Below are 14,034 nucleotides of genomic sequence, written 5' to 3' on the forward strand. Positions count from 1 at the left end.
TTCTCTTAGTGCCTAGACTTCCTAAGTTGAAGTACTTGGCCGGAAGTCCTCAGTCCAAAGAGATCACAAACTAGAGATGACAAGCTTACCAGCTGCCATTGTCTCATGGCTTATGTATGGATCTCATTAGCACAACTACCACAGAAATGACTGAGGTGTTTTATTTAACCCAAATTAGTCAATCTGTTACAGAGAAGCTTTGAGTTAAAAAGGAAGAACAAAAGAGGCATGAAGTTTATAACTGGCTAGCTCAGGGGAGGGGGAAAAAAGTGTTTATGGTTTAAAAGAAGGTATTCATGGTTAATTTCTTTATAAAGTATAAACCATTGTAATTACCAGAGCTTCCCTTGGGGAACTTGAAAGCATACTTAATGAATGTTTTATTTTAAGGTTATTCATAATGTGTCTTTTGCTCAAACTGGAACATTAATGTCAGCTGATTATCAATTTGGATAAAAACCAAAAATATCTACCATATTCAGAACACTCATACACAGGCTAATGAATATGGGGCGTGGACACTGAGAAACGGTTACCAATGAACAAATGACTTAATAAACTGATCTCCATCAATAGGCTGAAAATCCAAAGCATCCCAAATGAGACTGGAACAGTCACCAATCCACCAAGGGTTGAACTGGGCCTGCTTTCTAAGTTACATAAGATGGGCTGGGGTGAGAACTCAGGCACCAAGCATTAATACACGCGAATCTCCCCCTTCCTCTGTATTTAAAAATAATGTTCAGCCTCTGTTATTCACTAATCTGAACACTGCTATGACTGTAGAAATAGATATGCTTCAAGCCCAGTTGTGATCACCAGCAATTCCCTACACTAGTAACCATCACACTGCAGTATAAATATTATTTATAAATAGTCAGTTGTGCAAACTTCACTGTTTATATACTTGATATAGCCTTGTCCTAAGGCAAAGAAACCTCAGTGCCTTTCAGGTGGGCTGACCATTAGGAAAACTAGCAAAGAGAAGGTGGAGAGTTCACTACAGACTCATCATCTCTCAGGAAAATACCTTCAGATATATATCCCATTGATACTGGGGCATCAGTAATGTCAGCCTGATAGAAACAAGAACATATATATTTACATAACTGTTCTGCTAGAAAAACATTCTCTAAGAGAGGCACCATTCTAAATCATTACCTTTGGAATCAGGAGACCAAGATGATATTCCCAGCCTTGTTATTAACTAGGTGTACAACCTTGAGCAATGTTCTTTAACCTGTAATACTTCTCTCAATTAGCAAAATGAGGCAGGATAAAAATGACCTCTAACGTGATTTCCAGGTTTGCACATGCTGCTTCATCTTCATGCACCACAAGAGATAGAAAATAAAAGTGCAAACCAAAGCTGTCAAACTACAGGCAGAACAATGTCTTGACCGAAAGACAGCCTATATTTTTAGCCTCCCTAGAAACCAGGACGAGAGGTGCCATGGCAGCCTCTAGCGCAGTGCTGAAACAGTAGTGCATGCCAAGCTTAAAACAAATGTACAGTCTTAACAGGCACTCTGGCTCTTCCTAGAGCTGAATACTCACTCTTTCATGACAATAGAAAGCTGAGTCTTGCCCCTTCTGCCCTTCAGCCCAGCAAGTCAGGGGTTCAGTTTTCAGACTCAAATGGGTGAGAATAAAAACTCCATTGAAGAGGTACAGCTGAAGATGGCATATCTTCTTATTCTAGCTCAGGCAGCCTCCCATCTACGAGGCTGGAAATCAGCTATCCAGACTCTATTGCTTAGAAGCTCCCATAGTCCAATATTTTGGGGAAGGGTAACTTGCAATTTATTTAACATGAAGTTTCCTGGTTTATTCCTTTCCTCACTCCTACCAGTCAAACTATACTGTAATCTGAGTCATAAATATGCTCTAGTTTTAGATTAAACAAAAAACTAAATAGGGGAAGAACTCAGGCCATGAAGTCAAACATCATTTAATTACATTTTTAGGCTGCAGTTTTATGGGTTACCCTATCCCCAAATTAAATATCTGGGATCATAAAGTATCAATAAAAATAATCAATATAGCCCAGAGCTGAATATTACCCCAAAATTACCTATTCAGAGCAAAATGACTCCTCTGCAGGCTCAAACTCTTTTGAATAATATACTCCTAAATCTTCCACCACTCTATGGCCCCATATCTCTTTATTAAAGAAAAAACTGCTCTGCTAATAGGGTCTCTAATCACACAATCTCTTTAGGACTTCGTAAAGATCACTAGAAAACAATTCTCGCGTTCCAGAGTTGCTGCATGAACAGTTACTAAACACCTAGAAGTGTGTAGGATGTGTCACTGGCACTAAGTAGAGAAGGTTACAAGAGAGCCAAGACTGTCCTTGACCCCCAGGAGCTTATAATCAAGGTGAGCAGACACAGCATACCCACCAAAGATTTAAATACAAATTGACACTGAAAATCAAACATAGGAGCTGAGATATCACACAATAGAAATGTGACTAGAGTTGGTACAGCCAAGAAGGAAAAATTCTGTAGAAATAGTGTGTTCTGGGCATGACACAGAATACAAATGTAGGGCATCCCAAGAAATACGAATGATATGGAAACAAGAATTAGTACAAGAGGGACTTCCCTGGTGGTGCAGTGGTTAAGACTCCACGCTCCCAATGCAGGGAGCCCGGTTCAATCCCTGGCCAGGGAACTAGATCCCACATGCTGCAACTAAGAGTTTGCATGCCACAACTGAGGAGCCCTCGAGCCACAACTAAGGAACCCGCTTGCTGCAACTAAGACCCAGTGCAACCAAATAAATAAATATTTTTTTAAAAGAAGAATTAGTACAAAAAAAATAAATAAATAAAAAAAAATAAATAAAAAAAAAAAAAAAAAGAAGAATTAGTACAAGATAAGTAGGGGATAACAAGTGGCTCTGCTGAGGTGGAATACACAATCAATGGTGTGAAATTACTAAACAGAGAGCAATAGTGAAATCCTGATAGGAGGGTTCAGGAGTTTAGACTTAATACCCTAGGAAATTTCTAGAGGAGGCTAGTATAGGTACACGTGGCTAATATAGGTCCATGAGTCATTCATCCAACAAATATTGAGTGCCTACTATACGCCAAGCAATGTTTCAGGTGCTAGGGTTATGCTAGTGAAGAAGACAAAGCCTAAAGATTATTTCATTATTTGCATGAAGGGAGAGTGACTGACTGGAATCAGGGGGCCCTGCTAAAATGACTGGCTGACTAACAATGCAAAGAAATGGATCTGAGAGAACTGGAGGTAAGGGGCAAGACCTAATGATAGGTTAGGAAAGGAATCACCTAACCAGGAAATAAGAGTGACAGAGAATTTAGGGTTACAAGATTCTCTGCTTGGATTCTTTTTTTGTTTTTAATTTATTTATTTATGTATTTATTTTTGGCTGCGTTGGGTCTTCGTTGCTGCGCGCGGGCTTTGTCTAGTTGTGGCAAGCGGAGGCTACTCTTCGTTGCAGTGTGCAGGCTTCTCATTGCGGTGGCTTCTCTTGTTGCGGAGCACAGGCTCTAGGCGTGCAGGCTTCAGTAGTTGTGGCACACAGTCTCAGTAGTTGTGGCTTGCAGGCTCTAGAGCGCTGGCTCAGTAGTTGTGACACACGGGCTTAGCTGTCTGCGGCATGTGGGGTCTTCCTGGACCAGGGATCGAACCCATGTCCCCTGCACTGGCAGGCAGATTCTCAACCACTGCGCCACCAGGGAAGCCCTCTGCTTGGATTCTTAACTGCTTCAGGTTCAGGGAGATACTTCAATTGAGTTACTGAAGGTAACTGAAGAAGCATATTGGGAAAAGGGTAAAAGCAGTTTGTAGAGTAATAATCTCGAATGTGTAAGTTTAAACATAAAAGCAAACACTTAAGAGGGCTTACTAGCTCTGTCTAAGCACTTTACATACATTAACACTTAATCCTCACAACAGCCCTCTAAGGTAAGTCTATCATACTCATTGTACAAATGGGAAAATTGAAGAAGAGAGAGGTAGCTTGCCCAGGGTCAGAGATAGTTAAGTAACACAGTAAAATAATCTGATTCCTGAAGAAGTCAATGTGTAACACAGGGATAAGGCTATAGGGCTTGTGACAGCTCTATGAGACTCCCAGGTTAATGATATGGTTAAGGAGAGGAAGAAATGTGCTTGGAAAAAGGCAGAGGATAAATACCAGAGGGATGAAGAACCAAATGTGAATCACAAGGAGCAAGAAACCAACACTCCAAATGCAGCCCAACAATACGTTTGCCAGTGATGTCAGTGACAGGTCAAAGAAGCATCTGGAAGATGAGGCAAAAGAAAGTGTTGACTAAGAAGTTTCAGTGCTGCGAAGCCACCACATGTAGTGACAAAATGGACCTATTACTATCACTGTCTCATCTATGATATTTGAGAGCAATGTGTAAAAAACAGGGCATGGTTAGAAGAGAGTTTTGCTTAAAGAAACACTGTATTTAAACAAAGAAGGGAAGGAACCACTCTAAAAGTTGATAACATAAGGATTTTTTTACGTTTCCAAAAATCACTCCTAGCTATGTTTAATTATGCAATTTACAAAAGGCTTTTAATCATCACCCACTGGCCACTGACGGTGCAGTTCATCTAATAATTCTTCACTAGTTCTAAAGACATTCTAGCCAGGCTTGCTTAGATTGCTCACCTAAGTACACTTTTTTTTTCCCCGTCTCCTCAAAAACCCATTATAGGCCTCACTCAAGTCCTAGCAGAGACAGATGGCCACCGGGATAAATGACTGCCAGGCCACTGCTTCCGCAGACCAGGAACCCCTGAAAGCTCCCCAGGGTAGGAAGAACGCTGCCAAGACTACCTTCTGTTCTGATTTCATACATAATTTTTTTTTTTTTTTTTTTTTGCGGTACGCGGGCCTCTCACTGCTGTGGCCTCTCCCGTTGCAGAGCACAGGCTCCGGACGTGCAGGCTCAGTGGCCATGGCTCACGGGCCCAGCCGCTCCGCGGCATGTGGGATCTTCCCGGACCGGGGCACGAACCCGTGCCCCTGCATCGGCAGGCGGACTCTCAACCACTGCGCCCCCAGGGAAGCCCCATACATAATTTTTTGAAGTTGTTTTTATTTATCTTCTATCTAGATGACTGGCTCAGATGTTCTATTTTCCTTGGTCAACACTTTTCTATGGCTGTTTTTAATTAGGCTTCAAAATACTTCACAAGAAACTTATAAAGACTAAATTATATACCAAATAATAAAAATAGCTTTACTAAATGCCAGAACGTCTAACACTTTACTCTTTCTCAAGTAGCTTTCAGGTTAAAAAGAAAGACGTCTTTTTAAGCATTCGAAGGCCTCACTGGTTTTCCCTCTATGTTCACTCCTGCAAGACTGCAGCTCAGTCTTAAAATTTTTACCACGTGAGACTTGCAGAGCTACATGAACGAATCTGCAAAAGTTAAAAATAAATTTTTATGTAAGGAAACTTTTGAGGATATTAAAAAGTTACCTTGATTGTAGTGATGGTTTCATGGGTGTTTACATGTCAAAGCTAACCAAACTATACACTTTAAATATGTGCTGTTTAGTGTTCTTCAATATACCTCAAAAGAGTTGAAAACATTTAATATTTAAAACATACTAGCAATCTGATGTAGAAAACGGTCCTCCCAAAATTAATTAAGAAATTAGGAAAGCAATATCCTAGAACTGCAAGGCTTTTGTCACATTGGGGGTTTCTTCCAAGGATGAGAAAAGACATCTTTATTCTCGACTTCACTTTTCTAACTGATCCAGAACGCATGAACGCTTCATAAAACATGACTTCCTAAGACAACAGAAGACCTAAACACATAAGTGAGTTGGACACAGCTAAAAAGGAAAAGAACACTGAAGTAACAGAAAGAATGGGAAGGAAAGAAAGAGTGGGTTAGACCTATGATTCAGGCAGCCCACTGTTGAGCCTGACAGAGGAATAGAAGACTGGAGAAGCAGTAAATGTGATAGAAGGAACAGTGGTTTTGGAGCCATCACACCCACATTTTAATTTGAATCCTAATCTTGGACATATTCAGTCTGTTTCCTCAAGGACCCTACTATCTACCTCACAAAGTAGTTGTAAGGATTAAATAATAAAACACATGCAAAATTGACTAGTACATATAATGTCAGTTCCCTTCTCATACAAGTTTTAAATCTCAGAACCAGACTTACGGAGGAGAGCTCACCAATAGCAATATCACAAAGGATCAAAGTTTCATAATGTTTGAGCCCACTGCTTTATGCTTCATGGGGTCCTTTACAAACCTCACAATAATGTCAAAAGGGCCATCGAAATTACCCTTCATCCAGGTGTTATGAGCCGTCTTTCAGGACTAACAAATTACAGGCTCTCTCATGCAAACACTTTGCTGGGAATTATATTAAGCTTATGTCTGATAGGCTTTAGGAGAAGCAGGTTCAGTTGTCTCATTCCACCAAATTAGCTATTAAGACTGGGATTCAGAAGTACCAAGTCTATCATCTCTTCTAGCAAGCACAGGTGAAAAGTGGCTTAGTTTGGATGTATTACCAAAGTCTTACGATGGTTAGACCATGATTAAGAGCTTGTGTAACATTTGGCCACATTTCTAATGGGACACTGATCTTTAATTCCAACTCTTTAAAAGGAACAGAGGAACAGACCAGCAGCACTCAGGCACTGGTTTATTTAGCTGACCTGGCTTTACAGAAGTGGAAGTCGGTGCAGTACACTTCCTGGGACCACATCAGAAACCCTGCTTTCCGTCCACCCCCACCACCCAGAATGGCAAAGAAAGGAGGTCTTCTTCAGAGACAAGCCTACTGACTCAGGGACAAACTCCCACCTCAGCTATTTTAGGCCCTTTGCTGCTCTACCTGAAGAAAAAGGGTGACAGCAGCCGAGGAGTGGATAAAGCTACACTGTGTAACTCCAAATCATTTTTGTTTCGTTGAGGATAGAGAGAGGAAAAGGATATAACATTTAATTTATGATTAGTCAGTCATCAGATCCTTTATTAAGGCCCCATTTCATTTCTAAACACAAGTCTGGTAAAAATCCTCTGTCTCTCATGTATGTACAATTTTCATGCTTTCGTTCTTAAGCTTTATGTTCATGAATTAAGTTTATTAAATGACAAATTCTTATAGGGACCTTTAAAGGAATCAGAATTCATGGCTTGCTTTTTTTTTTTTTAATTAATTTATTTTATTTATTTATTTTTGGCTGCGTTGGGTCTTCGTTGCTGTGTGCGGGCTTTCTCTAGTTGTGGTGAGCGGGGGCTACTCTTCGTCTCGGTGTACGGGCTTCTTGCGGTGGCTTCTCTTGTTGCAGAGCACAGGCTCTAAGCGCCCGGGCTTCAGGAGTTGTGGCTCGCAGACTCTAGAGCGTAGGCTCAGTAGTTGTGGCGCACGGACTTAGCTGCTCCGCAGCATGTGGGATCTTCCCAGACCAGGGCTCGAAGCCGTGTCCCCTGCATTGGCAGGCGGATTCTTAACCACTGCACCACCAGGGAAGCCCCATGGCTTGCTTCTGAATGGGCGTCTAACACACTTAAAGGAAAGAGAAACAAGGCCTACACATATGCATTTCCTATCTGTCCATGTCTGAGAGAATTCACTTGTTTCTCTTTAGTATTAATAGAAGTATATCATTTTAAAGTATTCTAGGGACTTCCCTGGTGGCGCAGTGGTTAAGAATCCGCCTGCCAATGCAGGGGACACGGGTTCAAGCCCTGGTCCGGGAAGATCCCACATGCCATGGAGCAACTAAGCACATGCACCACAACTACTGAGCCTGCGCTCTAGAGCCTGCAAGCCACAACTGCTGAAGCCTGTGCGCCTAGAGCCCGGGCTCCGCAACAAGAGAAGCCACCGCAATGAGAAGCACGCACACCGCAACGAAGAGTAGCACCGGCTCACTGCAACTAGAGATAGCCTGCAAGTAGCAGCGAAGATCCAATGTAGCCAAAGATAAACAAATAAAATAAATAAATTTATAAAAAAATAAAGTATTCTATATAGTGTGGGAGAGACCTAAAATGGTACACATGGAATTAACATTGAAAATTACTCATGTAGTAACTTTACAGAAAACACAGATGAAATGTCTTGACCCTGTAACTTAGTTGCTTTAGTTACCGTTAGATCTAGGACTTGAGTTCAAAACCCAATTTCATGACTTCTACCTCGGAAAAATAATGTAACTTCCCTGTGCTTCAGTTTTCTCATCTGTTTAAAATGGGGACTGTTGTAGGTGATTATCACAGGCATGAGAATTAAATAACATCAATTCAAAACATGAACTGATAGTATTTTATTATTTCTGATTCTCAGACCAGGAGTTCTTATCATCATGTTGGCTTCCTATACACAGAAATGCTCTATTTATGCTATTTATAAGTGCCTTAGTTTTAAACAACTTAAACTGCATTATACATAATTTAATTTATTCACATTTGATATATTCTGAGATAAGAAAGACCAGGAAAAAGAAAAAAAAATTCTGGGCAACTCCTTTCCCACCTGTATTTTGAAGGTGACTAAAAAATAAAGGTTTTTTCAAGAATTACTATTTTCTACCTCGCATATCCTGAAGAATGAGAAAGGACAAAAGAAAATGGCCTTCAAAAGTCCAACTGAGGGCTTCCCTGGTGGCGCAGTGGTTGAGAGTCCGCCTGCTGATGCAGGGGACACGGGTTCGTGCCGCGCTCCGGGAAGATCCCACATGCCGCAGAGCGGCTGGGGCCGTGAGCCATGGCCGCTGAGCCTGCGCGTCCGGAGCCTGTGCTCCACAACGGGAGAGGCCACAGCAGTGAGAGGCCCGCGTACCGCAAAAAAAAAAAAAAAAAAAGTCCAACTGAATGGGTAATAGTGAGCAGCTACTCCTCCTATACAGGGAAGATTAAGAAGGGAGCTTTTACACGTGAATTGCAAGGAGATGGAAAACACATTAATTGTAGATGCTAAAGAAATAAACAACAACCTTTCTAGAAAATTGGAAGGTAGGGAAAGGAGTAGGCAATTTTAAAAATCTTTTTAAATCTTCTGAATAATAATTTTAAAAAAGCATTAAATCCTCCTCTTTACCAGATAAACAGATACTGTTTCTGAACGAGCTCTCACCGAAAATATCTGAATAGCCACTATGAACCAGACTCTGTGAAATATGAAAATAAAAACCACCTTCTTTTCACCATGTTTATGCTAATTTGGGCATGCCATTTAATCTATAAGCTGGTTTCACAGGCAAAACACTGTATTTAGGAATGTTTTTAGGAATTTTAGGTAGTGACAAAATAGCACTCAATTAGAAAAAGGAAATAAGCTCTTTAAGAAATTTAAGACCATGAGTAAAAAATGCTGTGTAAATAATGAAAACTAAAGCTCTTCTAGGATGGGGAGGCTGTGGAAAAGAAGTAGCAGACATTAGAATCACGGAGGGAGCTTTTTCCACAATAGTACACTATTACACATGTCCATATTATCCTCTACCTGAGTCATAATTTCCAAAGTGAAAATATACATTCATATGTAAAATCCCCAGGTAGTTATGACACCAACTTCCCTCTTAAAAATCCCTACTGCCATTTGAGAATAACAAACTAAAGACTTCTCACAGATATTAATAGAGGAAGATAATTAAAGAGCACAGAATTATTTTGTGCTTGGACAGGCAGGAATACAATAAATATGACCTGCTGACTGGAATTAAGATAAAACACATTAATTATCAAAGGAACCACTATAAGAGAAAGAAAAGAAAGAGAAAATATGGGGAAAAGGGTTTTTTGTTGTTTCCTTGAAACAACAGAAAAGGTAACTATCATCACAAGAAAAAAGGCCATTGACAAATACATAATTTTTATGCATAAAACACTGACACTAAATACAATGTAAATCAAAAAGGGCATAATCCTTGCTTACTTTGAGCATACAATCTAAAATAACAGACAACACAGATACAAACAACATTTACAAAGACATTTTCATATGGTTTTCAAGCTTTAAAGAACTTTATATATAATATTTATACTAGGAAGATAATATGAATAAGGTTGAGATAACAAAAAGATTATGGGAAGAGAAGAGAGGATGAGATGAAAACAAAAAAGGAGATCTTTGGAAGAAAACTTAGAAAGCAGTGTATATCCTAGGATCTCTTCAGGCTGTCAATCTATGATTAGTTCAGTAATCTTATGGGTAATACTGACAGACGGAGATGAAGGGGATGGGCATGGATCAGGTGTGAGATGATGCTAAACTAACAATGTCCTCACTGCTAGGTGTCTAATTAATAAATCTACTACTGCGCTTCCCTGGTGGCACAGTGGTTAAGGATCTGCCTGCCAAGGCAGGGGACACGGGTTCGAGCCCTGGTCTGGGAAGATCCCACATGCCGCGGAGCAGCTAAGCCCATGCGCCACAACTACTGAACTTGCGCTGTAGAGCCCACAAGCCACAACTGCTGAAGCCTGGGTGCCTAGAGCCCATGCTCTGCAACAAGAGAAGCCACCGCAATGAGAAGCCCGCTCACCACAACTAGAGAAAGCCCGCACACGGCAACAAAGACCAAACACAGCCAAAACTAAATAAATAAAATAGAAATTTTAAATAAATAAATAAATCTGCCACTATTGTCGCTATTGAACGAACATAACCTCAAAATTCCATTAGGCATATGCCCAAAAGAAGGGTATTCCAAAAGCCAAAGAAAGATGTTACCAGTAGACAGTACATCCAGAAAATGACTGAAATCTATAATTTAGGTGCAAGGAATTTACTTGTTAATGTCAGAGTTCAAGAAATAATCCTTGAGAGGGCAGACAGCAGAGACAAGAAGAACTACAATCCTGCAGCCTGTGGAACTAAAACCACATTCACAGAAAGATAGACGAGATGAAAAGACAAAGGGCTATGTACCAGATGAAGGAACAAGATAAAACCCCAGAAAAACAACTAAATGAAGTGGAGATAGGCAACCTTCCAGAAAAAGAATTCAGAATGATAGTGAAGATGATCCAGGACCTCGGAAAAAGAATGGAGGCAAAGATCGAGAATATGCAAGGAATGTTTAACAAAGACCTAGAAGAATTAAAGAACAAACAAACAGAGATGTACAATACAATAACTGAAATGAAAAATATACTAGAAGGAATCAATAGCAGAATAACTGAGGCAGAAAAACGGATAAATGACCTGGAAGACAGAATGGTGGAATTCACTGCTGCGGAACAGAATAAAGAAAAAAGAATGAAAAGAAATGAAGACAGCCTAAGAGACCTCTGGGACAACATTAAACATAACAACATTCGCATTATATGGGTCCCAGAAGGAGAAGAGAGAAAGAAACGACCCTCACACCGGTCAGAATGGGCATCATCAGAAAATCTACAAACAACAAATGCTGGAGAGGGTGTGGAGAAAAGGGAACCCTCTTGCACTGTTGGTAGGAAGGTAAATTGATACAGCCACTATGGAAAACAGTATGGAGGGTCCTTAAAAAACTAAAAATAGAATTACCGTATGACCCAGGAATCCCACTACTGGGCATATACCCAGAGAAAACCATAATTCAAAAAGATACATGCACCCCAATGTTCACTGCAGCACTATTTACAATAGCCAGGACATGGAAGCAACCTAAATGCCCATCGACAGATGAATGGATAAAGAAGATGTGGTACCTGTATACAATGGAATATTACTCAGCCATAAAAAGGAACGAAACTGGGTCATTTGTAGAGACATGGATGGATCTAGAGACTGTCATACAGAGTGAAGTTAAGTCAGAAAGAGAAAAACAAATATCGTATATTAACGCATATATGTGGAACCTAGAAAAATGGTACAGATGAACCGGTTTGCAGGGCAGAAATTCAGGCACAGATGAGAGAACAGACGTATGGACACCAAGGGGGGAAAGTGGTGGGTGGGCGGTGGTGGTGGGATGAACTGGGAGATTGGGATTGACATGTATACACTAATATGTATAAAATGGATAACTAATGAGAACCTGCTGTATAAAAAAATGAATAAAATTCAAAAAAAAAGATACAATCATCAGCACTACTATTCATTAAGTGTTTTTTGGACTATGATAAGCAATTTACATGTTTTATAATCACATTTAATCAATACGACCACCCTACAATGTAGGTACTTACAATCCATATTTTACAGATGAGAGAAATGAAGCTTACAGAAAAGAAGCAATTTGCCCAAAGGCACATAGCTATAAGTAATACAGTAGAGGCAGGAAGTAAGGCTAGGTCTGATACCAAAGCCAGCTAAACAAGAGCTAAAGCCTATGCAATATTTTAAACTCAAAATATGAAGTACTTTGGGATGGTTAGGGTTTAATACAACAAAATGTATCCAAAGTAAAATTTCAATTACGTAATTACACCTAAAAGATGGAAGGGATTTCACCAATACCAGTGAGGTGTAGGTAAAAACATGTAACTAAATAGCTAAGTTATAAACTAATGGTGAGTTAGAGTACCTGACGAAATATAATTCAAAAGTCCACCCAAGAAACATTATTGGTAAGTTTCAGATATGAACAAGGGAAATCAATCAAGGGTACCAATGACAATAATATTAATACACATAAAGTTATTACACAGCTTTCAAAGAGGAAAGCTTGAGGAAAGTCAATTTGATTCTTTCATGCTAAAGCAGAAAATATTCCTTAAACATAGAGGGGACGAGTTGAGGCTCATCCAATATTCTCAAATATCTAAGAATTCTCCCCAGTCTGTTGGTTGGTGGGGCTGCCAGGATCATTACTTTGCGGTTCACACAGATAAACAGAAATGAGGGACTTGAGTTTTTAGAGATCTGAGCCCGTTTCTAATAGGATATGCATAAGTCCCTACCTTAAATGTAACAGAGCTGTTATGCCTCCATGAACTTGTAAACAAGGCCATAATTAACAGAACAAAATTAGATTTTCCCATAGGTAACTATGACAGGTACAAAGTAAGGAAGTCAAAGTTCCAAGGTTCTGGGCCTTGGGCTCCTAAATCACAGATAAACACCTTCCCCACCCGACTCGCGGGCCTGTACAGATACCAATATATTCTGCTTTTAAAATATAGGATGTAAGCAGTAAAAAGAGATGGATGATAAAACTAACTGTAAAGGAAGGCCCTTCCCTTTATATTATATAAAGGTAGTATTTGAAGACAAATTATAGAACTAAGAAAGGTAATGGAACAAGGTGATGTCCACTCCAGTCATGTAAGAAGTAAAGAATTCAGAGACTATCCATGAAAATAGGGACTAAAGAGTCATACTAAAACTGCATTCTATTATAAATTTTTCAAATGTAGGACGGATTATTTTTACACCTGCGTAGAAAAAGTGATCTATATATAGTGATCTATATATATAGGGTGCTCAATGTTATTAACCCAAGCCCATCCTAATAAGGTTTTACTACTAAAGAACAGAACAGCTATGGAATATATATTTTTAAAAGTTTCTTGGAAGCACAATTAATTCGGAAAATTAATGGAGATTTGGAACACTGGAAAGGATACTAAGTTAAATACCTTTTATTTGACAAAGAGTCAAAGCCGATGATTAAACAGTGAAAAGCACTGTTCCTCTGAAAATGTAGACAAAGTAAGATACTGAACGATACTTGTGTTTCTCTTCAGATCGTATGAATCTTTCACCTTTTACTAAAAATTCCCATGGGGGGAGAAAAAGAAAGGAAAGAAGAAAAGAAAAAAAAGGAAGATACTGCAAACTAAACAATGAGAGTATAATAATAAATAGAAAACTATTCAACGAAATATAGGATTATATTGGACCTAAACAGACAACTTAGAAAAATATTAACTTGAAAAACTGAAAAGTCAATTTATAAATATAGTAATCAACAGAACAAGAATATAATATACTGTAAAATTAACATCTAAATCTTAGTATAGCATGAAACTTTTTTGTTTCTAATCAAGGAGACTAAACATGAGGATATGCATGCATCCAGCATACATGTGTCCCTGGAAACATTCAAAGCTTATGGTGGTC

General features: G+C 39.4%; 1 protein-coding gene and 1 pseudogene across 4 annotated transcripts in view; one reads left to right on the forward strand and one right to left on the reverse strand.

Annotated features, from left to right (window-relative positions):
* UBTD2 (ubiquitin domain containing 2) overlaps nt 1–14,034 on the reverse strand; it is a 57,708-nt gene that overhangs the window by 3,142 nt on the left and 40,532 nt on the right. The window lies entirely within an intron of this gene.
* LOC117312049 (U5 spliceosomal RNA) lies at nt 13,640–13,731 on the forward strand (annotated as a pseudogene).

Source organism: Tursiops truncatus, chromosome 3, assembly GCF_011762595.2.
Source record: "Tursiops truncatus isolate mTurTru1 chromosome 3, mTurTru1.mat.Y, whole genome shotgun sequence".
In the NCBI taxonomy this organism is placed as follows: Eukaryota; Metazoa; Chordata; class Mammalia; order Artiodactyla; family Delphinidae; genus Tursiops; species Tursiops truncatus.